Source organism: Phyllobates terribilis, unplaced genomic scaffold, assembly GCF_046119375.1.
Source record: "Phyllobates terribilis strain yellow unplaced genomic scaffold, ASM4611937v1 Scaffold_1__5_contigs__length_1240528914, whole genome shotgun sequence".
Taxonomy (NCBI): domain Eukaryota; kingdom Metazoa; phylum Chordata; class Amphibia; order Anura; family Dendrobatidae; genus Phyllobates; species Phyllobates terribilis.
Genome location: NW_027362761.1, coordinates 676,547,535 through 676,570,343, shown reverse-complemented (window position 1 = coordinate 676,570,343; position 22,809 = coordinate 676,547,535).

The following is a 22,809-nucleotide window of genomic DNA, read 5'->3' as shown; positions in this document are numbered from 1 at the left end:
ATTGTTCTCGGAATTCCGCTGATGTTTATCAAACCTATGGAACTCTTTCATTGTTCTTGGAATTCTGTAGATGTTTAGTAATTCTTTTGGAGCTCTTCCATTGTTCTCGGAATTCTGCTGAAGTTTAAAAACGCTTTAGAAATCTTCTCTTGTTCTCGGAATTCTGCTGAAGTTTAAGAACGCTTTGGAACTCTTCCATAATTCTCAGAATTCTGCTGAAGTTTAAAAATGCTTTGGAATTCTTCCATTGTTCTTTAAATTCCGCTGATGTTTAACAATGCTTTGGAACTCTTCCATTGTTCTCGGAATTCCGCTGAAGTTTAAAAATGCTTTGGAACTCCTCCATTGTTCTCGGAATTCTGCTGAAGTTTAAAAATGCTTTGGAGCTCTTCCATTGTTCTGGGAAATCGGCTGAAGTTTAAAAATGCTTTGGAGATCTTCCTATGTTCTGGGAGTTCTGCTGAAGTTTAAAAATGCTTTAGAACTCTTCCATTGTTCTCGGAATTCCGCTTATGTCTAACAATGCTTTGGAACTCTTCCATTGTTCTCGGAATTCCGCTGTAGTTTAAAAATGCATTGGAACTTTTCCATTGTTCTCGGAATTCCGCTGAAGTTTTACAATGCTTTGGAACTCTTCCATTTTTCTCTGAAGTCTGCTGTAGTTTAAAAATGCTTTGGAACTCTTTCATTGTTCTCGGAATTCCGCTGAAGTTTAGCCATGCTTTGGAACTCTTCCATTGTTCTTGGAATTCCGCTGAAGTTTAAAAATGCTTTGGAACTCCTCCATTGTTCTCGGAATTCTGCTGAAGTTTAAAAATGCTTTGGAACTCTTCCATTGTTCTGGGAATTCGGCTGAAGTTTAAAAATGCTTTGGAACTCTTCCTATGTTCTGGGAGTTCTGCTGAAGTTTAAAAATGCTTTGGAACTCTTCCATTGTTCTCGGAGTTCTGCTGAAGTTTAAAAATGCTTTGAAACTCTTCCATTGTTCTCGGAATTCCGCTGATGTTTATCAAACCTATGGAACTCTTTCATTGTTCTCGGAATTCTGTTGATGTTTAGTAATGCTTTTGGAGCTCTTCCATTGTTCTCGGAATTCTGATGAAGTTTAAAAACGCTTTAGAAATCTTCTCTTGTTCTCGGAATTCTGCTGAAGTTTAAGAACGCTTTGGAACTCTTCCATAATTCTCAGAATTCTGCTGAAGTTTGAAAATGCTTTGGAACACTTCCATTGTTCTTTAAATTCCGCTGATGTTTAACAATGCTTTGGAACTCTTCCATTGTTCTCGGAATTCCGCTGTAGTTTAAAAATGCTTTGGAACTCTTTCATTGTTCTCGGAATTCCGCTGAAGTTTAAAAATGCTTTGGAACTCCTCCATTGTTCTCGGAATTCTGCTGAAGTTTAAAAATGCTTTGGAACTCTTCCATTGTTCTGGGAATTTGGCTGAAGTTTAAAAATGCTTTGGAACTCTTCCTATGTTCTGGGAGTTCTGCTGAAGTTTAAAAATGCTTTGGAACTCTTCCATTGTTCTCGGAATTCCGCTGATGTTTAACAATGCTTTGGAGCTCTTCCATTGTTCTGGGAAATCGGCTGAAATTTAAAAATGCTTTGGAGATCTTCCTATGTTCTGGGAGTTCTGCTGAAGTTTAAAAATGCTTTAGAAATCTTCCATTGTTCTCGGAATTCCGCTGATGTCTAACAATGCTTTGGAGCTCTTCCATTGTTCTCGGAATTCCGCTGTAGTTTAAAAATGCATTGGAACTTTTCCATTGTTCTCGGAATTCCGCTGAAGTTTTACAATGCTTTGGAACTCTTCCATTTTTCTCTGAAGTCTGCTGAAGTTTAAAAATGCTTTGGAACTCTTCCATTGTTCTCGGAATTCCGCTGATGTTTAACAATGCTTTGGAACTCTTCCATTGTTCTCGGAATTCCGCTGTAGTTTAAAAATGCTTTGGAACTCTTTCATTGTTCTCGGAATTCCGCTGAAGTTTAGCCATGCTTTGGAACTCTTCCATTGTTCTCGGAAATCCGCTGTAGTTTAAAAATGCTTTGGAACTCCTCCATTGTTCTCGGAATTCTGCTGAAGTTTAAAAATGCTTTGGAACTCTTCCATTGTTCTGGGAATTCGGCTGAAGTTTAAAAATGCTTTGGAACTATTCCAATGTTCTGGGAGTTCTGCTGAAGTTTAAAAATGCTTTGGAACTCTTCCATTGTTCTCGGAATTCCGCTGATGTTTAACAATGCTTTAGAACTCTTCCATTGTTCTCGGAATTCCGCTGAAGTTTTAGAATGCTTTGGAACTCTTCCATTGTTCTCGGAATTCCGCTAATGTTTAACAATGCTTTGGAACTCTTCCATTTTTCTCGGAATTCCGCTGTAGTTTAAAAATGCTTTGGAACTCTTTCATTGTTCTCGGAATTCCGCTGAAGTTTAGCCATGCTTTGGAACTCTTCCATTTTTCTCGGAATTCCGCTGAAGTTTAAAAATGCTTTGGAACTCTTCCATTGTTCTCGGAATTCTGCTGAAGTTTAAAAAAGATTTGGAACTATTCCATTATTCTCAGAATTCTGCTAATATTTAACAATGCTTTGGAACTCTTCCATTGTTCTCGGAATTCCGCTGATGTTTAATAATGCTTTTTGAACTCTTCCATTGTTATCGGAATTCTGCTAATGTATAACAATGCTTTGGAACTCATCCATTGTTCCCGGAATTCTGTTTATGTTTAATTATACTTTTCGAACTCTTCCATTGTGCTCGGAATTCTGCTGAAGTTTAAAAATGCTTTGGAACTCTTCCTATGTTCTGGGAGTTCTGCTGAAGTTTAAAAATGCTTTGGAACTCTTCCATTGTTCTCGGAATTCCGCTGATGTTTAACAATGCTTTGGAGCTCTTCCATTGTTCTGGGAATTCGGCTGAAGTTTAAAAATGCTTTGGAGATCTTCCTATGTTCTGGGAGTTCTGCTGAAGTTTAAAAATGCTTTGGAACTCTTCCATTGTTCTCTGTATTCCACTGTAGTTTAAAAATGCATTGGAACTCTTACATTGTTCTCGGAATTCCACTGAAGTTTTACAATGCTTTGGAACTCTTCCATTTTTCTCGGAATTCTGCTGAAGTTTAAAAATGCTTTGGAACTCTTCCATTGTTCTGGGAATTCGGCTGAAGTTTAAAAATGCTTTGGAACTCTTTCATTGTTCTCGGAATTCTGCTGATGTTTAACAATGCTTTAGAACTCCTCCATTGTTCTCGGAATTCCGCTGTAGTTTAAAAATGCATTGGAACTCTTCCATTGTTCTCGGTATTCCGCTGAAGTTTTAGAATGCTTTTTAACACTTCCATTTTTCTCGGAATTCTGCTGAAGTTTTAAATCGCTTTGGAACTCTTCCATTGTACTCGGAATTCCGCTAATGTTTAACAATGCTTTGAACTCTTTCATTATTCTCAGAATTCTGCTGAAGTTTAAAAATGCTTTGGTACCCTTCCATTGTTGTCAGAATTCCAATGAAGCTTAAAAATGCTTTGGAACTCTTCAATTTTTCTCAGAATTACGCTAAAGTTTAAAAATGCTTTGGAACTCTTCCATTGTACTGGGAATTCAGCTGAAGTTTAAAAATGCTTTGGAGCTCTTCCCATGTTCTGGGAGTTCTGCTGAAGTTTAAAAATGCTTTAGAACTCTTCCATTGTTCTCGGAATTCCGCTGATGTGTAACAATGCTTTGGAACTCTTCCATTGTTCTCGGAATTCCGCTGTAGTTTAAAAATGCATTGGAACTTTTCCATTGTTCTCGGAATTCCGCTGAAGTTTTACAATGCTTTGGAACTCTTCCACTTTTCTCTGAATTCTGCTGAAGTTTAAAAATGCTTTGGAACTCTTCCATTGTTCTCGAAATTCCGCTGATGTTTAACAATGCTTTGGAACTCTTCCTTTGTTCTCGGAATTCCGCTGTAGTTTAAAAATGCTTTGGAACTCTTTCATTGTTCTCGGAATTCCGCTGAAGTTTAGCCATGCTTTGGAACTCTTCCATTGTTCTTGGAATTCCGCTGAAGTTTAAAAATGCTTTGGAACTCCTCCATTGTTCTCGGAATTCTGCTGAAGTTTAAAAATGCTTTGGAACTCTTCCATTGTTCTGGGAATTCGGCTGAAGTTTAAAAATGCTTTGGAACTCTTGCATTGTTCTCGGAATTCCGCTGATGTTTAACAATGCTTTAGAACTCTTCCATTGTTCTCGGAATTCTGCTGAAGTTTAAAAATGCTTTGGAACTCTTCCTATGTTCTGGGAGTTCTGCTGAAGTTTAAAAATGCTTTGGAACTCTTGCATTGTTCTCGGAATTCCGCTGATGTTTAGCAATGCTTTAGAACTCCTCCATTGTTCTCGGAATTCCGCTGAAGTTTTACAATGCTTTGGAACTCTTCCATTTTTCTCTGAATTCTGCTGTAGTTTAAAAATGCTTTTTAACTCTTTCATTGTTCTCGGAATTCCGCTGAAGTTTAGCCATGCTTTGGAACTCTTCCATTGTTCTTGGAATTCCGCTGAAGTTTAAAAATGCTTTGGAACTCCTCCATTGTTCTCGGAATTCTGCTGAAGTTTAAAAATGCTTTGGAACTCTTCCATTGTTCTCGGAGTTCTGCTGAAGTTTAAAAATGCTTTGAAACTCTTCCATTGTTCTCGGAATTCCGCTGATGTTTATCAAACCTATGGAACTCTTTCATTGTTCTCGGAATTCTGTTGATGTTTAGTAATGCTTTTGGAGCTCTTCCATTGTTCTCGGAATTCTGCTGAAGTTTAAAAACGCTTTAGAAATCTTCTCTTGTTCTCGGAATTCTGCTGAAGTTTAAGAACGCTTTGGAACTCTTCCATAATTCTCAGAATTCTGCTGAAGTTTGAAAATGCTTTGGAACACTTCCATTGTTCTTTAAATTCCGCTGATGTTTAACAATGCTTTGGAACTCTTCCATTGTTCTCGGAATTCCGCTGTAGTTTAAAAATGCTTTGGAACTCTTTCATTGCTCTCGGAATTCCGCTGAAGTTTAAAAATGCTTTGGAACTCCTCCATTGTTCTCGGAATTCTGCTGAAGTTTAAAAATGCTTTGGAACTCTTCCATTGTTCTGGGAATTTGGCTGAAGTTTAAAAATGCTTTGGAACTCTTCCTATGTTCTGGGAGTTCTGCTGAAGTTTAAAAATGCATTGGAACTTTTCCATTGTTCTCGGAATTCCGCTGAAGTTTTACAATGCTTTAGAACTCTTCCATTTTTCTCTGAATTCTGCTGAAGTTTAAAAATGCTTTGGAACTCTTCCATTGTTCTCGGAATTCCGCTGATGTTTAACAATGCTTTGGAACTCTTCCATTGTTCTCGGAATTCCGCTGTAGTTTAAAAATGCTTTGGAACTCTTTCATTGTTCTCGGAATTCCGCTGAAGTTTAGCAATGCTTTGGAACTCTTCCATTGTTCTCGGAAATCCGCTGTAGTTTAAAAATGCTTTGGAACTCCTCCATTGTTCTCGGAATTCTGCTGAAGTTTAAAAATGCTTTGGAACTCTTCCATTGTTCTGGGAATTCGGCTGAAGTTTAAAAATGCTTTGGAACTATTCCAATGTTCTGGGAGTTCTGCTGAAGTTTAAAAATGCTTTGGAACTCTTCCATTGTTCTCGGAATTCCGCTGATGTTTAACAATGCTTTAGAACTCTTCCATTGTTCTCGGAATTCCGCTGGAGTTTTAGAATGCTTTGGAACTCTTCCATTGTTCTCGGAATTCCGCTAATGTTTAAAAATGCTTTGGAACTCTTCCATTGTTCTCGGAATTCCGCTGATGTTTAACAATGCTTTGGAGCTCTTCCATTGTTCTGGGAAATCGGCTGAAATTTAAAAATGCTTTGGAGATCTTCCTATGTTCTGGGAGTTCTGCTGAAGTTTAAAAATGCTTTAGAAATCTTCCATTGTTCTCGGAATTCCGCTGATGTCTAACAATGCTTTGGAGCTCTTCCATTGTTCTCGGAATTCCGCTGTAGTTTAAAAATGCATTGGAACTTTTCCATTGTTCTCGGAATTCCGCTGAAGTTTTACAATGCTTTGGAACTCTTCCATTTTTCTCTGAAGTCTGCTGAAGTTTAAAAATGCTTTGGAACTCTTCCATTGTTCTCGGAATTCCGCTGATGTTTAACAATGCTTTGGAACTCTTCCATTGTTCTCGGAATTCCGCTGTAGTTTAAAAATGCTTTGGAACTCTTTCATTGTTCTCGGAATTCCGCTGAAGTTTAGCCATGCTTTGGAACTCTTCCATTGTTCTCGGAAATCCGCTGTAGTTTAAACATGCTTTGGAACTCCTCCATTGTTCTCGGAATTCTGCTGAAGTTTAAAAATGCTTTGGAACTCTTCCATTGTTCTGGGAATTCGGCTGAAGTTTAAAAATGCTTTGGAACTATTCCAATGTTCTGGGAGTTCTGCTGAAGTTTAAAAATGCTTTGGAACTCTTCCATTGTTCTCGGAATTCCGCTGATGTTTAACAATGCTTTAGAACTCTTCCATTGTTCTCGGAATTCCGCTGAAGTTTTAGAATGCTTTGGAACTCTTCCATTGTTCTCGGAATTCCGCTAATGTTTAACAATGCTTTGGAACTCTTCCATTTTTCTCGGAATTCCGCTGTAGTTTAAAAATGCTTTGGAACTCTTTCATTGTTCTCGGAATTCCGCTGAAGTTTAGCCATGCTTTGGAACTCTTCCATTTTTCTCGGAATTCCGCTGAAGTTTAAAAATGCTTTGGAACTCTTCCATTGTTCTCGGAATTCTGCTGAAGTTTAAAAAAGATTTGGAACTATTCCATTGTTCTCAGAATTCTGCTAATATTTAACAATGCTTTGGAACTCTTCCATTGTTCTCGGAATTCCGCTGATGTTTAATAATGCTTTTTGAACTCTTCCATTGTTATCGGAATTCTGCTAATGTATAACAATGCTTTGGAACTCTTCCATTGTTCTCGGAATTCCGCTGATGTTTAATAATGCTTTTTGAACTCTTCCATTGTTATCGGAATTCTGCTAATGTATAACAATGCTTTGGAACTCATCCATTGTTCCCGGAATTCTGTTTATGTTTAATAATACTTTTCGAACTCTTCCATTGTGCTCGGAATTCTGCTGAAGTTTAAAAATGCTTTGGAACTCTTCCTATGTTCTGGGAGTTCTGCTGAAGTTTAAAAATGCTTTGGAACTCTTCCATTGTTCTCGGAATTCCGCTGATGTTTAACAATGCTTTGGAGCTCTTCCATTGTTCTGGGAATTCGGCTGAAGTTTAAAAATGCTTTGGAGATCTTCCTATGTTCTGGGAGTTCTGCTGAAGTTTAAAAATGCATTGGAACTCTTCCATTGTTCTCGGTATTCCGCTGAAGATTTAGAATGCTTTTTAACACTTCCATTTTTCTCGGAATTCTGCTGAAGTTTTAAATCGCTTTGGAACTCTTCCATTGTACTCGGAATTCCGCTAATGTTTAACAATGCTTTGAACTCTTTCATTATTCTCAGAATTCTGCTGAAGTTTAAAAATGCTTTGGTACCCTTCCATTGTTGACAGAATTCCAATGAAGCTTAAAAATGCTTTGGAACTCTTCAATTTTTCTCAGAATTACGCTAAAGTTTAAAAATGCTTTGGAACTCTTCCATTGTTCTGGGAATTCAGCTGAAGTTTAAAAATGCTTTGGAGCTCTTCCCATGTTCTGGGAGTTCTGCTGAAGTTTAAAAATGCTTTAGAACTCTTCCATTGTTCTCGGAATTCCGCTGATGTGTAACAATGCTTTGGAACTCTTCCATTGTTCTCGGAATTCCGCTGTAGTTTAAAAATGCATTGGAACTTTTCCATTGTTCTCGGAATTCCGCTGAAGTTTTACAATGCTTTGGAACTCTTCCATTTTTCTCTGAATTCTGCTGAAGTTTAAAAATGCTTTGGAACTCTTCCATTGTTCTCGAAATTCCGCTGATGTTTAACAATGCTTTGGAACTCTTCCATTGTTCTCGGAATTCCGCTGTAGTTTAAAAATGCTTTGGAACTCTTTCATTGTTCTCGGAATTCCGCTGAAGTTTAGCCATGCTTTGGAACTCTTCCATTGTTCTTGGAATTCCGCTGAAGTTTAAAAATGCTTTGGAACTCCTCCATTGTTCTCGGAATTCTGATGAAGTTTAAAAATGCTTTAGAACTCTTCCATTGTTCTGGGAATTCGGCTGAAGTTTAAAAATGCTTTGGAACTCTTCCTATGTTCTGGGAGTTCTGCTGAAGTTTAAAAATGCTTTGGAACTCTTCCATTGTTCTCGGAATTCCGCTGATGTTTAACAATGCTTTAGAACTCTTCCATTGTTCTCGGAATTCCGCTGAAGTTTTACAATGCTTTGGAACTCATCCATTGTTCTCGTAACACTGTTGATGTTTAATAATGCTTTTGGAACTCTTCCATTGTGCTCGGAGTTCTGCTGAAGTTTAAAAATGCTTTGGAACTCTTCCATTGTTCTCGGAATTCCGCTGATGTTTATCAAACCTATGGAACTCTTTCATTGTTCTCGGAATTCTGTAGATGTTTAGTAATTCTTTTGGAGCTCTTCCATTGTTCTCGGAATTCTGCTGAAGTTTAAAAACGCTTTAGAAATCTTCTCTTGTTCTCGGAATTCTGCTGAAGTTTAAGAACGCTTTGGAACTCTTCCATAATTCTCAGAATTCTGCTGAAGTTTAAAAATGCTTTGGAATTCTTCCATTGTTCTTTAAATTCCGCTGATGTTTAACAATGCTTTGGAACTCTTCCATTGTTCTCGGAATTCCGCTGAAGTTTAAAAATGCTTTGGAACTCCTCCATTGTTCTCGGAATTCTGCTGAAGTTTAAAAATGCTTTGGAGCTCTTCCATTGTTCTGGGAAATCGGCTGAAGTTTAAAAATGCTTTGGAGATCTTCCTATGTTCTGGGAGTTCTGCTGAAGTTTAAAAATGCTTTAGAACTCTTCCATTGTTCTCGGAATTCCGCTTATGTCTAACAATGCTTTGGAACTCTAACATTGTTCTCGGAATTCCGCTGTAGTTTAAAAATGCATTGGAACTTTTCCATTGTTCTCGGAATTCCGCTGAAGTTTTACAATGCTTTGGAACTCTTCCATTTTTCTCTGAAGTCTGCTGTAGTTTAAAAATGCTTTGGAACTCTTTCATTGTTCTCGGAATTCCGCTGAAGTTTAGCCATGCTTTGGAACTCTTCCATTGTTCTTGGAATTCCGCTGAAGTTTAAAAATGCTTTGGAACTCCTCCATTGTTCTCGGAATTCTGCTGAAGTTTAAAAATGCTTTGGAACTCTTCCATTGTTCTGGGAATTCGGCTGAAGTTTAAAAATGCTTTGGAACTCTTCCTATGTTCTGGGAGTTCTGCTGAAGTTTAAAAATGCTTTGGAACTCTTCCATTGTTCTCGGAGTTCTGCTGAAGTTTAAAAATGCTTTGAAACTCTTCCATTGTTCTCGGAATTCCGCTGATGTTTATCAAACCTATGGAACTCTTTCATTGTTCTCGGAATTCTGTTGATGTTTAGTAATGCTTTTGGAGCTCTTCCATTGTTCTCGGAATTCTGATGAAGTTTAAAAACGCTTTAGAAATCTTCTCTTGTTCTCGGAATTCTGCTGAAGTTTAAGAACGCTTTGGAACTCTTCCATAATTCTCAGAATTCTGCTGAAGTTTGAAAATGCTTTGGAACACTTCCATTGTTCTTTAAATTCCGCTGATGTTTAACAATGCTTTGGAACTCTTCCATTGTTCTCGGAATTCCGCTGTAGTTTAAAAATGCTTTGGAACTCTTTCATTGTTCTCGGAATTCCGCTGAAGTTTAAAAATGCTTTGGAACTCCTCCATTGTTCTCGGAATTCTGCTGAAGTTTAAAAATGCTTTGGAACTCTTCCATTGTTCTGGGAATTTGGCTGAAGTTTAAAAATGCTTTGGAACTCTTCCTATGTTCTGGGAGTTCTGCTGAAGTTTAAAAATGCTTTGGAACTCTTCCATTGTTCTCGGAATTCCGCTGATGTTTAACAATGCTTTGGAGCTCTTCCATTGTTCTGGGAAATCGGCTGAAATTTAAAAATGCTTTGGAGATCTTCCTATGTTCTGGGAGTTCTGCTGAAGTTTAAAAATGCTTTAGAAATCTTCCATTGTTCTCGGAATTCCGCTGATGTCTAACAATGCTTTGGAGCTCTTCCATTGTTCTCGGAATTCCGCTGTAGTTTAAAAATGCATTGGAACTTTTCCATTGTTCTCGGAATTCCGCTGAAGTTTTACAATGCTTTGGAACTCTTCCATTTTTCTCTGAAGTCTGCTGAAGTTTAAAAATGCTTTGGAACTCTTCCATTGTTCTCGGAATTCCGCTGATGTTTAACAATGCTTTGGAACTCTTCCATTGTTCTCGGAATTCCGCTGTAGTTTAAAAATGCTTTGGAACTCTTTCATTGTTCTCGGAATTCCGCTGAAGTTTAGCCATGCTTTGGAACTCTTCCATTGTTCTCGGAAATCCGCTGTAGTTTAAAAATGCTTTGGAACTCCTCCATTGTTCTCGGAATTCTGCTGAAGTTTAAAAATGCTTTGGAACTCTTCCATTGTTCTGGGAATTCGGCTGAAGTTTAAAAATGCTTTGGAACTATTCCAATGTTCTGGGAGTTCTGCTGAAGTTTAAAAATGCTTTGGAACTCTTCCATTGTTCTCGGAATTCCGCTGATGTTTAACAATGCTTTAGAACTCTTCCATTGTTCTCGGAATTCCGCTGAAGTTTTAGAATGCTTTGGAACTCTTCCATTGTTCTCGGAATTCCGCTAATGTTTAACAATGCTTTGGAACTCTTCCATTTTTCTCGGAATTCCGCTGTAGTTTAAAAATGCTTTGGAACTCTTTCATTGTTCTCGGAATTCCGCTGAAGTTTAGCCATGCTTTGGAACTCTTCCATTTTTCTCGGAATTCCGCTGAAGTTTAAAAATGCTTTGGAACTCTTCCATTGTTCTCGGAATTCTGCTGAAGTTTAAAAAAGATTTGGAACTATTCCATTATTCTCAGAATTCTGCTAATATTTAACAATGCTTTGGAACTCTTCCATTGTTCTCGGAATTCCGCTGATGTTTAATAATGCTTTTTGAACTCTTCCATTGTTATCGGAATTCTGCTAATGTATAACAATGCTTTGGAACTCATCCATTGTTCCCGGAATTCTGTTTATGTTTAATAATACTTTTCGAACTCTTCCATTGTGCTCGGAATTCTGCTGAAGTTTAAAAATGCTTTGGAACTCTTCCTATGTTCTGGGAGTTCTGCTGAAGTTTAAAAATGCTTTGGAACTCTTCCATTGTTCTCGGAATTCCGCTGATGTTTAACAATGCTTTGGAGCTCTTCCATTGTTCTGGGAATTCGGCTGAAGTTTAAAAATGCTTTGGAGATCTTCCTATGTTCTGGGAGTTCTGCTGAAGTTTAAAAATGCTTTGGAACTCTTCCATTGTTCTCTGTATTCCACTGTAGTTTAAAAATGCATTGGAACTCTTACATTGTTCTCGGAATTCCACTGAAGTTTTACAATGCTTTGGAACTCTTCCATTTTTCTCGGAATTCTGCTGAAGTTTAAAAATGCTTTGGAACTCTTCCATTGTTCTGGGAATTCGGCTGAAGTTTAAAAATGCTTTGGAACTCTTTCATTGTTCTCGGAATTCTGCTGATGTTTAACAATGCTTTAGAACTCCTCCATTGTTCTCGGAATTCCGCTGTAGTTTAAAAATGCATTGGAACTCTTCCATTGTTCTCGGTATTCCGCTGAAGTTTTAGAATGCTTTTTAACACTTCCATTTTTCTCGGAATTCTGCTGAAGTTTTAAATCGCTTTGGAACTCTTCCATTGTACTCGGAATTCCGCTAATGTTTAACAATGCTTTGAACTCTTTCATTATTCTCAGAATTCTGCTGAAGTTTAAAAATGCTTTGGTACCCTTCCATTGTTGTCAGAATTCCAATGAAGCTTAAAAATGCTTTGGAACTCTTCAATTTTTCTCAGAATTACGCTAAAGTTTAAAAATGCTTTGGAACTCTTCCATTGTACTGGGAATTCAGCTGAAGTTTAAAAATGCTTTGGAGCTCTTCCCATGTTCTGGGAGTTCTGCTGAAGTTTAAAAATGCTTTAGAACTCTTCCATTGTTCTCGGAATTCCGCTGATGTGTAACAATGCTTTGGAACTCTTCCATTGTTCTCGGAATTCCGCTGTAGTTTAAAAATGCATTGGAACTTTTCCATTGTTCTCGGAATTCCGCTGAAGTTTTACAATGCTTTGGAACTCTTCCACTTTTCTCTGAATTCTGCTGAAGTTTAAAAATGCTTTGGAACTCTTCCATTGTTCTCGAAATTCCGCTGATGTTTAACAATGCTTTGGAACTCTTCCTTTGTTCTCGGAATTCCGCTGTAGTTTAAAAATGCTTTGGAACTCTTTCATTGTTCTCGGAATTCCGCTGAAGTTTAGCCATGCTTTGGAACTCTTCCATTGTTCTTGGAATTCCGCTGAAGTTTAAAAATGCTTTGGAACTCCTCCATTGTTCTCGGAATTCTGCTGAAGTTTAAAAATGCTTTGGAACTCTTCCATTGTTCTGGGAATTCGGCTGAAGTTTAAAAATGCTTTGGAACTCTTGCATTGTTCTCGGAATTCCGCTGATGTTTAACAATGCTTTAGAACTCTTCCATTGTTCTCGGAATTCTGCTGAAGTTTAAAAATGCTTTGGAACTCTTCCTATGTTCTGGGAGTTCTGCTGAAGTTTAAAAATGCTTTGGAACTCTTGCATTGTTCTCGGAATTCCGCTGATGTTTAGCAATGCTTTAGAACTCCTCCATTGTTCTCGGAATTCCGCTGAAGTTTTACAATGCTTTGGAACTCTTCCATTTCTCTGAATTCTGCTGTAGTTTAAAAATGCTTTTTAACTCTTTCATTGTTCTCGGAATTCCGCTGAAGTTTAGCCATGCTTTGGAACTCTTCCATTGTTCTTGGAATTCCGCTGAAGTTTAAAAATGCTTTGGAACTCCTCCATTGTTCTCGGAATTCTGCTGAAGTTTAAAAATGCTTTGGAACTCTTCCATTGTTCTCGGAGTTCTGCTGAAGTTTAAAAATGCTTTGAAACTCTTCCATTGTTCTCGGAATTCCGCTGATGTTTATCAAACCTATGGAACTCTTTCATTGTTCTCGGAATTCTGTTGATGTTTAGTAATGCTTTTGGAGCTCTTCCATTGTTCTCGGAATTCTGCTGAAGTTTAAAAACGCTTTAGAAATCTTCTCTTGTTCTCGGAATTCTGCTGAAGTTTAAGAACGCTTTGGAACTCTTCCATAATTCTCAGAATTCTGCTGAAGTTTGAAAATGCTTTGGAACACTTCCATTGTTCTTTAAATTCCGCTGATGTTTAACAATGCTTTGGAACTCTTCCATTGTTCTCGGAATTCCGCTGTAGTTTAAAAATGCTTTGGAACTCTTTCATTGCTCTCGGAATTCCGCTGAAGTTTAAAAATGCTTTGGAACTCCTCCATTGTTCTCGGAATTCTGCTGAAGTTTAAAAATGCTTTGGAACTCTTCCATTGTTCTGGGAATTTGGCTGAAGTTTAAAAATGCTTTGGAACTCTTCCTATGTTCTGGGAGTTCTGCTGAAGTTTAAAAATGCATTGGAACTTTTCCATTGTTCTCGGAATTCCGCTGAAGTTTTACAATGCTTTAGAACTCTTCCATTTTTCTCTGAATTCTGCTGAAGTTTAAAAATGCTTTGGAACTCTTCCATTGTTCTCGGAATTCCGCTGATGTTTAACAATGCTTTGGAACTCTTCCATTGTTCTCGGAATTCCGCTGTAGTTTAAAAATGCTTTGGAACTCTTTCATTGTTCTCGGAATTCCGCTGAAGTTTAGCAATGCTTTGGAACTCTTCCATTGTTCTCGGAAATCCGCTGTAGTTTAAAAATGCTTTGGAACTCCTCCATTGTTCTCGGAATTCTGCTGAAGTTTAAAAATGCTTTGGAACTCTTCCATTGTTCTGGGAATTCGGCTGAAGTTTAAAAATGCTTTGGAACTATTCCAATGTTCTGGGAGTTCTGCTGAAGTTTAAAAATGCTTTGGAACTCTTCCATTGTTCTCGGAATTCCGCTGATGTTTAACAATGCTTTAGAACTCTTCCATTGTTCTCGGAATTCCGCTGGAGTTTTAGAATGCTTTGGAACTCTTCCATTGTTCTCGGAATTCCGCTAATGTTTAAAAATGCTTTGGAACTCTTCCATTGTTCTCGGAATTCCGCTGATGTTTAACAATGCTTTGGAGCTCTTCCATTGTTCTGGGAAATCGGCTGAAATTTAAAAATGCTTTGGAGATCTTCCTATGTTCTGGGAGTTCTGCTGAAGTTTAAAAATGCTTTAGAAATCTTCCATTGTTCTCGGAATTCCGCTGATGTCTAACAATGCTTTGGAGCTCTTCCATTGTTCTCGGAATTCCGCTGTAGTTTAAAAATGCATTGGAACTTTTCCATTGTTCTCGGAATTCCGCTGAAGTTTTACAATGCTTTGGAACTCTTCCATTTTTCTCTGAAGTCTGCTGAAGTTTAAAAATGCTTTGGAACTCTTCCATTGTTCTCGGAATTCCGCTGATGTTTAACAATGCTTTGGAACTCTTCCATTGTTCTCGGAATTCCGCTGTAGTTTAAAAATGCTTTGGAACTCTTTCATTGTTCTCGGAATTCCGCTGAAGTTTAGCCATGCTTTGGAACTCTTCCATTGTTCTCGGAAATCCGCTGTAGTTTAAAAATGCTTTGGAACTCCTCCATTGTTCTCGGAATTCTGCTGAAGTTTAAAAATGCTTTGGAACTCTTCCATTGTTCTGGGAATTCGGCTGAAGTTTAAAAATGCTTTGGAACTATTCCAATGTTCTGGGAGTTCTGCTGAAGTTTAAAAATGCTTTGGAACTCTTCCATTGTTCTCGGAATTCCGCTGATGTTTAACAATGCTTTAGAACTCTTCCATTGTTCTCGGAATTCCGCTGAAGTTTTAGAATGCTTTGGAACTCTTCCATTGTTCTCGGAATTCCGCTAATGTTTAACAATGCTTTGGAACTCTTCCATTTTTCTCGGAATTCCGCTGTAGTTTAAAAATGCTTTGGAACTCTTTCATTGTTCTCGGAATTCCGCTGAAGTTTAGCCATGCTTTGGAACTCTTCCATTTTTCTCGGAATTCCGCTGAAGTTTAAAAATGCTTTGGAACTCTTCCATTGTTCTCGGAATTCTGCTGAAGTTTAAAAAAGATTTGGAACTATTCCATTATTCTCAGAATTCTGCTAATATTTAACAATGCTTTGGAACTCTTCCATTGTTCTCGGAATTCCGCTGATGTTTAATAATGCTTTTTGAACTCTTCCATTGTTATCGGAATTCTGCTAATGTATAACAATGCTTTGTAACTCATCCATTGTTCCCGGAATTCTGTTTATGTTTAATAATACTTTTCGAACTCTTCCATTGTGCTCGGAATTCTGCTGAAGTTTAAAAATGCTTTGGAACTCTTCCTATGTTCTGGGAGTTCTGCTGAAGTTTAAAAATGCTTTGGAACTCTTCCATTGTTCTCGGAATTCCGCTGATGTTTAACAATGCTTTGGAGCTCTTCCATTGTTCTGGGAATTCGGCTGAAGTTTAAAAATGCTTTGGAGATCTTCCTATGTTCTGGGAGTTCTGCTGAAGTTTAAAAATGCTTTGGAACTCTTCCATTGTTCTCTGTATTCCACTGTAGTTTAAAAATGCATTGGAACTCTTACATTGTTCTCGGAATTCCACTGAAGTTTTACAATGCTTTGGAACTCTTCCATTTTTCTCGGAATTCTGCTGAAGTTTAAAAATGCTTTGGAACTCTTCCATTGTTCTGGGAATTCGGCTGAAGTTTAAAAATGCTTTGGAACTCTTTCATTGTTCTCGGAATTCTGCTGATGTTTAACAATGCTTTAGAACTCCTCCATTGTTCTCGGAATTCCGCTGTAGTTTAAAAATGCATTGGAACTCTTCCATTGTTCTCGGTATTCCGCTGAAGTTTTAGAATGCTTTTTAACACTTCCATTTTTCTCGGAATTCTGCTGAAGTTTTAAATCGCTTTGGAACTCTTCCATTGTACTCGGAATTCCGCTAATGTTTAACAATGCTTTGAACTCTTTCATTATTCTCAGAATTCTGCTGAAGTTTAAAAATGCTTTGGTACCCTTCCATTGTTGTCAGAATTCCAATGAAGCTTAAAAATGCTTTGGAACTCTTCAATTTTTCTCAGAATTACGCTAAAGTTTAAAAATGCTTTGGAACTCTTCCATTGTACTGGGAATTCAGCTGAAGTTTAAAAATGCTTTGGAGCTCTTCCCATGTTCTGGGAGTTCTGCTGAAGTTTAAAAATGCTTTAGAACTCTTCCATTGTTCTCGGAATTCCGCTGATGTGTAACAATGCTTTGGAACTCTTCCATTGTTCTCGGAATTCCGCTGTAGTTTAAAAATGCATTGGAACTTTTCCATTGTTCTCGGAATTCCGCTGAAGTTTTACAATGCTTTGGAACTCTTCCACTTTTCTCTGAATTCTGCTGAAGTTTAAAAATGCTTTGGAACTCTTCCATTGTTCTCGAAATTCCGCTGATGTTTAACAATGCTTTGGAACTCTTCCTTTGTTCTCGGAATTCCGCTGTAGTTTAAAAATGCTTTGGAACTCTTTCATTGTTCTCGGAATTCCGCTGAAGTTTAGCCATGCTTTGGAACTCTTCCATTGTTCTTGGAATTCCGCTGAAGTTTAAAAATGCTTTGGAACTCCTCCATTGTTCTCGGAATTCTGCTGAAGTTTAAAAATGCTTTGGAACTCTTCCATTGTTCTGGGAATTCGGCTGAAGTTTAAAAATGCTTTGGCACTCTTGCATTGTTCTCGGAATTCCGCTGATGTTTAACAATGCTTTAGAACTCTTCCATTGTTCTCGGAATTCTGCTGAAGTTTAAAAATGCTTTGGAACTCTTCCTATGTTCTGGGAGTTCTGCTGAAGTTTAAAAATGCTTTGGAACTCTTGCATTGTTCTCGGAATTCCGCTGATGTTTAGCAATGCTTTAGAACTCCTCCATTGTTCTCGGAATTCCGCTGAAGTTTTACAATGCTTTGGAACTCTTCCATTTTTCTCTGAATTCTGCTGTAGTTTAAAAATGCTTTTTAACTCTTTCATTGTTCTCGGAATTCCGCTGAAGTTTAGCCATGCTTTGGAACTCTTCCATTGTTCTTGGAATTCCGCTGAAGTTTAAAAATGCTTTGGAACTCCTCCATTGTTCTCGGAATTCTGCTGAAGTTTAAAAATGCTTTGGAACTCTTCCATTGTTCTCGGAGTTCTGCTGAAGTTTAAAAATGCTTTGAAACTCTTCCATTGTTCTCGGAATTCCGCTGATGTTTATCAAACCTATGGAACTCTTTCATTGTTCTCGGAATTCTGTTGATGTTTAGTAATGCTTTTGGAGCTCTTCCATTGTTCTCGGAATTCTGCTGAAGTTTAAAAACGCTTTAGAAATCTTCTCTTGTTCTCGGAATTCTGCTGAAGTTTAAGAACGCTTTGGAACTCTTCCATAATTCTCAGAATTCTGCTGAAGTTTGAAAATGCTTTGGAACACTTCCATTGTTCTTTAAATTCCGCTGATGTTTAACAATGCTTTGGAACTCTTCCATTGTTCTCGGAATTCCGCTGTAGTTTAAAAATGCTTTGGAACTCTTTCATTGCTCTCGGAATTCCGCTGAAGTTTAAAAATGCTTTGGAACTCCTCCATTGTTCTCGGAATTCTGCTGAAGTTTAAAAATGCTTTGGAACTCTTCCATTGTTCTGGGAATTTGGCTGAAGTTTAAAAATGCTTTGGAACTCTTCCTATGTTCTGGGAGTTCTGCTGAAGTTTAAAAATGCATTGGAACTTTTCCATTGTTCTCGGAATTCCGCTGAAGTTTTACAATGCTTTAGAACTCTTCCATTTTTCTCTGAATTCTGCTGAAGTTTAAAAATGCTTTGGAACTCTTCCATTGTTCTCGGAATTCCGCTGATGTTTAACAATGCTTTGGAACTCTTCCATTGTTCTCGGAATTCCGCTGTAGTTTAAAAATGCTTTGGAACTCTTTCATTGTTCTCGGAATTCCGCTGAAGTTTAGCAATGCTTTGGAACTCTTCCATTGTTCTCGGAAATCCGCTGTAGTTTAAAAATGCTTTGGAACTCCTCCATTGTTCTCGGAATTCTGCTGAAGTTTAAAAATGCTTTGGAACTCTTCCATTGTTCTGGGAATTCGGCTGAAGTTTAAAAATGCTTTGGAACTATTCCAATGTTCTGGGAGTTCTGCTGAAGTTTAAAAATGCTTTGGAACTCTTCCATTGTTCTCGGAATTCCGCTGATGTTTAACAATGCTTTAGAACTCTTCCATTGTTCTCGGAATTCCGCTGGAGTTTTAGAATGCTTTGGAACTCTTCCATTGTTCTCGGAATTCCGCTAATGTTTAACAATGCTTTGGAACTCTTCCATTTTTCTCGGAATTCCGCTGTAGTTTAAAAATGCTTTGGAACTCTTTCATTGTTCTCGGAATTCCGCTGAAGTTTAGCCATGCTTTGGAACTCTTCCATTTTTCTCGGAATTCCGCTGAAGTTTAAAAATGCTTTGGAACTCTTCCATTGTTCTCGGAATTCTGCTGAAGTTTAAAAAAGATTTGGAACTATTCCATTGTTCTCAGAATTCTGCTAAAATTTAACAATGCTTTGGAACTCTTCCATTGTTCTCGGAATTCCGCTGATGTTTATTAATGCTTTTGGAACTCTTCCATTGTTATCGGAATTCTGCTAATGTATAACAATGCTTTGGAACTCATCCATTGTTCCCGGAATTCTGTTTATGTTTAATAATACTTTTCGAACTCTTCCATTGTGCTCGGAATTCTGCTGAAGTTTAAAAATGCTTTGGAACTCTTCCTATGTTCTGGGAGTTCTGCTGAAGTTTAAAAATGCTTTGGAACTCTTCCATTGTTCTCGGAATTCCGCTGATGTTTAACAATGCTTTGGAGCTCTTCCATTGTTCTGGGAATTCGGCTGAAGTTTAAAAATGCTTTGGAGATCTTCCTATGTTCTGGGAGTTCTGCTGAAGTTTAAAAATGCTTTGGAACTCTTCCATTGTTCTTGGTATTCCACTGTAGTTTAAAAATGCATTGGAACTCTTACATTGTTCTCGGAATTCCACTGAAGTTTTACAATGCTTTGGAACTCTTCCATTTTTCTCGGAATTCTGCTGAAGTTTAAAAATGCTTTGGAACTCTTCCATTGTTCTGGGAATTCGGCTGAAGTTTAAAAATGCTTTGGAACTCTTTCATTGTTCTCGGAATTCTGCTGATGTTTAACAATGCTTTAGAACTCCTCCATTGTTCTCGGAATTCCGCTGTAGTTTAAAAATGCTTTGGAACTCTTCCATTGTTCTCGGTATTCCGCTGAAGTTTTAGAATGCTTTTTAACACTTCCATTTTTCTCGGAATTCTGCTGAAGTTTTAAATCGCTTTGGAACTCTTCCATTGTACTCGGAATTCCGCTAATGTTTAACAATGCTTTGAACTCTTTCATTATTCTCAGAATTCTGCTGAAGTTTAAAAATGCTTTGGTACCCTTCCATTGTTGTCAGAATTCCAATGAAGCTTAAAAATGCTTTGGAACTCTTCAATTTTTCTCAGAATTACGCTAAAGTTTAAAAATGCTTTGGAACTCTTCCATTGTTCTGGGAATTCAGCTGAAGTTTAAAAATGCTTTGGAGCTCTTCCCATGTTCTGGGAGTTCTGCTGAAGTTTAAAAATGCTTTAGAACTCTTCCATTGTTCTCGGAATTCCGCTGATGTGTAACAATGCTTTGGAACTCTTCCATTGTTCTCGGAATTCCGCTGTAGTTTAAAAATGCATTGGAACTTTTCCATTGTTCTCGGAATTCCGCTGAAGTTTTACAATGCTTTGGAACTCTTCCATTTTTCTCTGAATTCTGCTGAAGTTTAAAAATGCTTTGGAACTCTTTCATTGTTCTCGGAATTCCGCTGAAGTTTAGCCATGCTTTGGAACTCTTCCATTGTTCTTGGAATTCCGCTGAAGTTTAAAAATGCTTTGGAACTCCTCCATTGTTCTCGGAATTCTGCTGAAGTTTAAAAATGCTTTGGAACTCTTCCATTGTTCTGGGAATTCGGCTGAAGTTTAAAAATGCTTTGGAACTCTTCCTATGTTCTGGGAGTTCTGCTGAAGTTTAAAAATGCTTTGGAACTCTTGCATTGTTCTCGGAATTCCGCTGATGTTTAACAATGCTTTAGAACTCTTCCATTGTTCTCGGAATTCCGCTGAAGTTTTACAATGCTTTGGAACTCATCCATTGTTCTCCTAACACTGTTGATGTTTAATAATGCTTTTGGAACTCTTCCATTGTGCTCGGAGTTCTGCTGAAGTTTAAAAATGCTTTGGAACTCTTCCATTGTTCTCGGAATTCCGCTGATGTTTATCAAACCTATGGAACTCTTTCATTGTTCTCGGAATTCTGTTGATGTTTAGTAATGCTTTTGGAGCTCTTCCATTGTTCTCGGAATTCTGCTGAAGTTTAAAAACGCTTTAGAAATCTTCTCTTGTTCTCGGAATTCTGCTGAAGTTTAAGAACGCTTTGGAACTCTTCCATAATTCTCAGAATTCTGCTGAAGTTTAAAAATGCTTTGGAACTCTTCCATTGTTCTTTAAATTCCGCTGATGTTTAACATTGCTTTGGAACTCTTCCATTGTTCTCGGAATTCCGCTGTAGTTTAAAAATGCTTTGGAACTCTTTAATTGTTCTCGGAATTCCGCTGAAGTTTAGCCATGCTTTGGAACACTTCCATTGTTCTCGAAATTCCGTTGAAGTTTAAAAATGCTTTGGAACTCCTCCATTGTTCTCGGAATTCTGCTGTAGTTTAAAAATGCTTTGGAACTCTTCCATTGTTTTGGGAATTCGGTTGAAGTTTAAAAATGCTATGGAACTCTTCCTATGTTCTGGGAGTTCTGCTGAAGTTTAAAAATGCTTTTGAACTCTTGCATTGTTCTCGGAATTCCGCTGATGTTTTAGCAATGCTTTAGAACTCTTCCATCGTTCCCGGAATTCCGCTGATGTTTAACAATGCTTTGGAACTCTTCCATTGTTCTCGGTATTCCACTGTAGTTTAAAAATGCATTGGAACTCTTACTTTGTTCTCGGAATTCCACTGAAGTTTTACAATGCTTTGGAACTCTTCCATTGTTCTCGGCATTCCACTAAAGTTTTAGAATGCTTTTTAACACTTCCATTTTTCTCGGAATTCTGCTGAAGTTTTAAATCGCTTTGGAACTCTTCCATTGTTCTCGGAATTCCGCTAATGTTTAACAATGCTTTGGAACTCTTTCATTGTTCTCGGAATTCCACTGAAGTTTAGCCATGCTTTGGAACTCTTCCATTGTTCTCGGAATTCCGCTGAAGTTTAAAAATGCTTTATAACTCTTCCATTGTTCTCGGAATTCTGCTGAAGTTTAAAAAAGCTTTGGAACTATTACATTGTTCTCAGAATTCTGCTAATATTTAACAATGCTTTGGAACTCTTCCATTGTTCTCGGAATTCCGCTGATGTTTAATAATGCTTTTGGAACTCTTCCATTATTCTCGGAATTCCGCTAATGTTTAACAATGCTTTGGAACTCATCCATTGTTCTCGGAATTCTATTGATGTTTAATAATGCTTTTGGAACTCTTCCATTGTTCTCGGAATTCTGCTGAAGTTTTAAAACGCTATAGATATCTTCCCTTGTTCTCGGAATTCTGCTGAAGTTTAACAATGCTTTGAACTCTTCCATTGTTCTCAGAATTCCAATGAAGCTTAAGAATGCTTTGGAACTCTTCAATTTTACTCAGAATTACGCTAAAGTTTAAAAATGCTTTGGAACTCTTACATTGTTCTGGGAATTCGGCTGAAGTTTAAAAATGCTTTGGAGCTCTTCCTATGTTCTGGGAGTTCTTCTGAAGTTTAAAAATGCTTTAGAACTCTTCCATTGTTCTTGGAATTCCGCTGATGTGTAACAATGCTTTGGAACTCTTCCATTGTTCTCGGAATTTTGCTGTAGTTTAAAAAAGCATTCGAACTTTTCCATTGTTGTCGGAATTCCGCTGAAGTTTTACAATGCTTTGGAGCTCTTCCATTTTTCTCTGAATTCTGCTGAAGTTTAAAAATGCTTTGGAACTCTTCCATTGTTCTCGAAATTCCGCTGATGTTTAACAATGCTTTGGAACTCTTCCATTGTTCTCGGAATTCCGCTGTAGTTTAAAAATGCTTTGGAACTCTTTCATTGTTCTCGGAATTCCGCTGAAGCTTAGCCATGCTTTGGAACTCTTCCATTGTTCTCGGAATTCCGCTGAAGTTTAAAAATGCTTTGGAACTCCTCCATTGTTCTCGGAATTCTGCTGAAGTTTAAAAATGCTTTGGAACTCTTCCATTGTTCTGGGAATTTGGCTGAAGTTTAAAAATGCTTTGGAACTCTTCCATTGTTCTCGGAATTCTGCTGAAGTTTAAAAATGCTTTGGAACTCCTCCATTGTTCTCGGAATTCTGCTGAAGTTTAAAAATGCTTTGGAACTCTTCCTATGTTCTGGGAGTTCTGCTGAAGTTTAAAAATGCTTTGGAACTCTTCCATTGTTCTCGGAATTCCGCTGATGTTTAACAATGCTTTGGAGCTCTTCCATTGTTCTGGGAAATCGGCTGAAGTTTAAAAATGCTTTGGAGATCTTCCTATGTTCT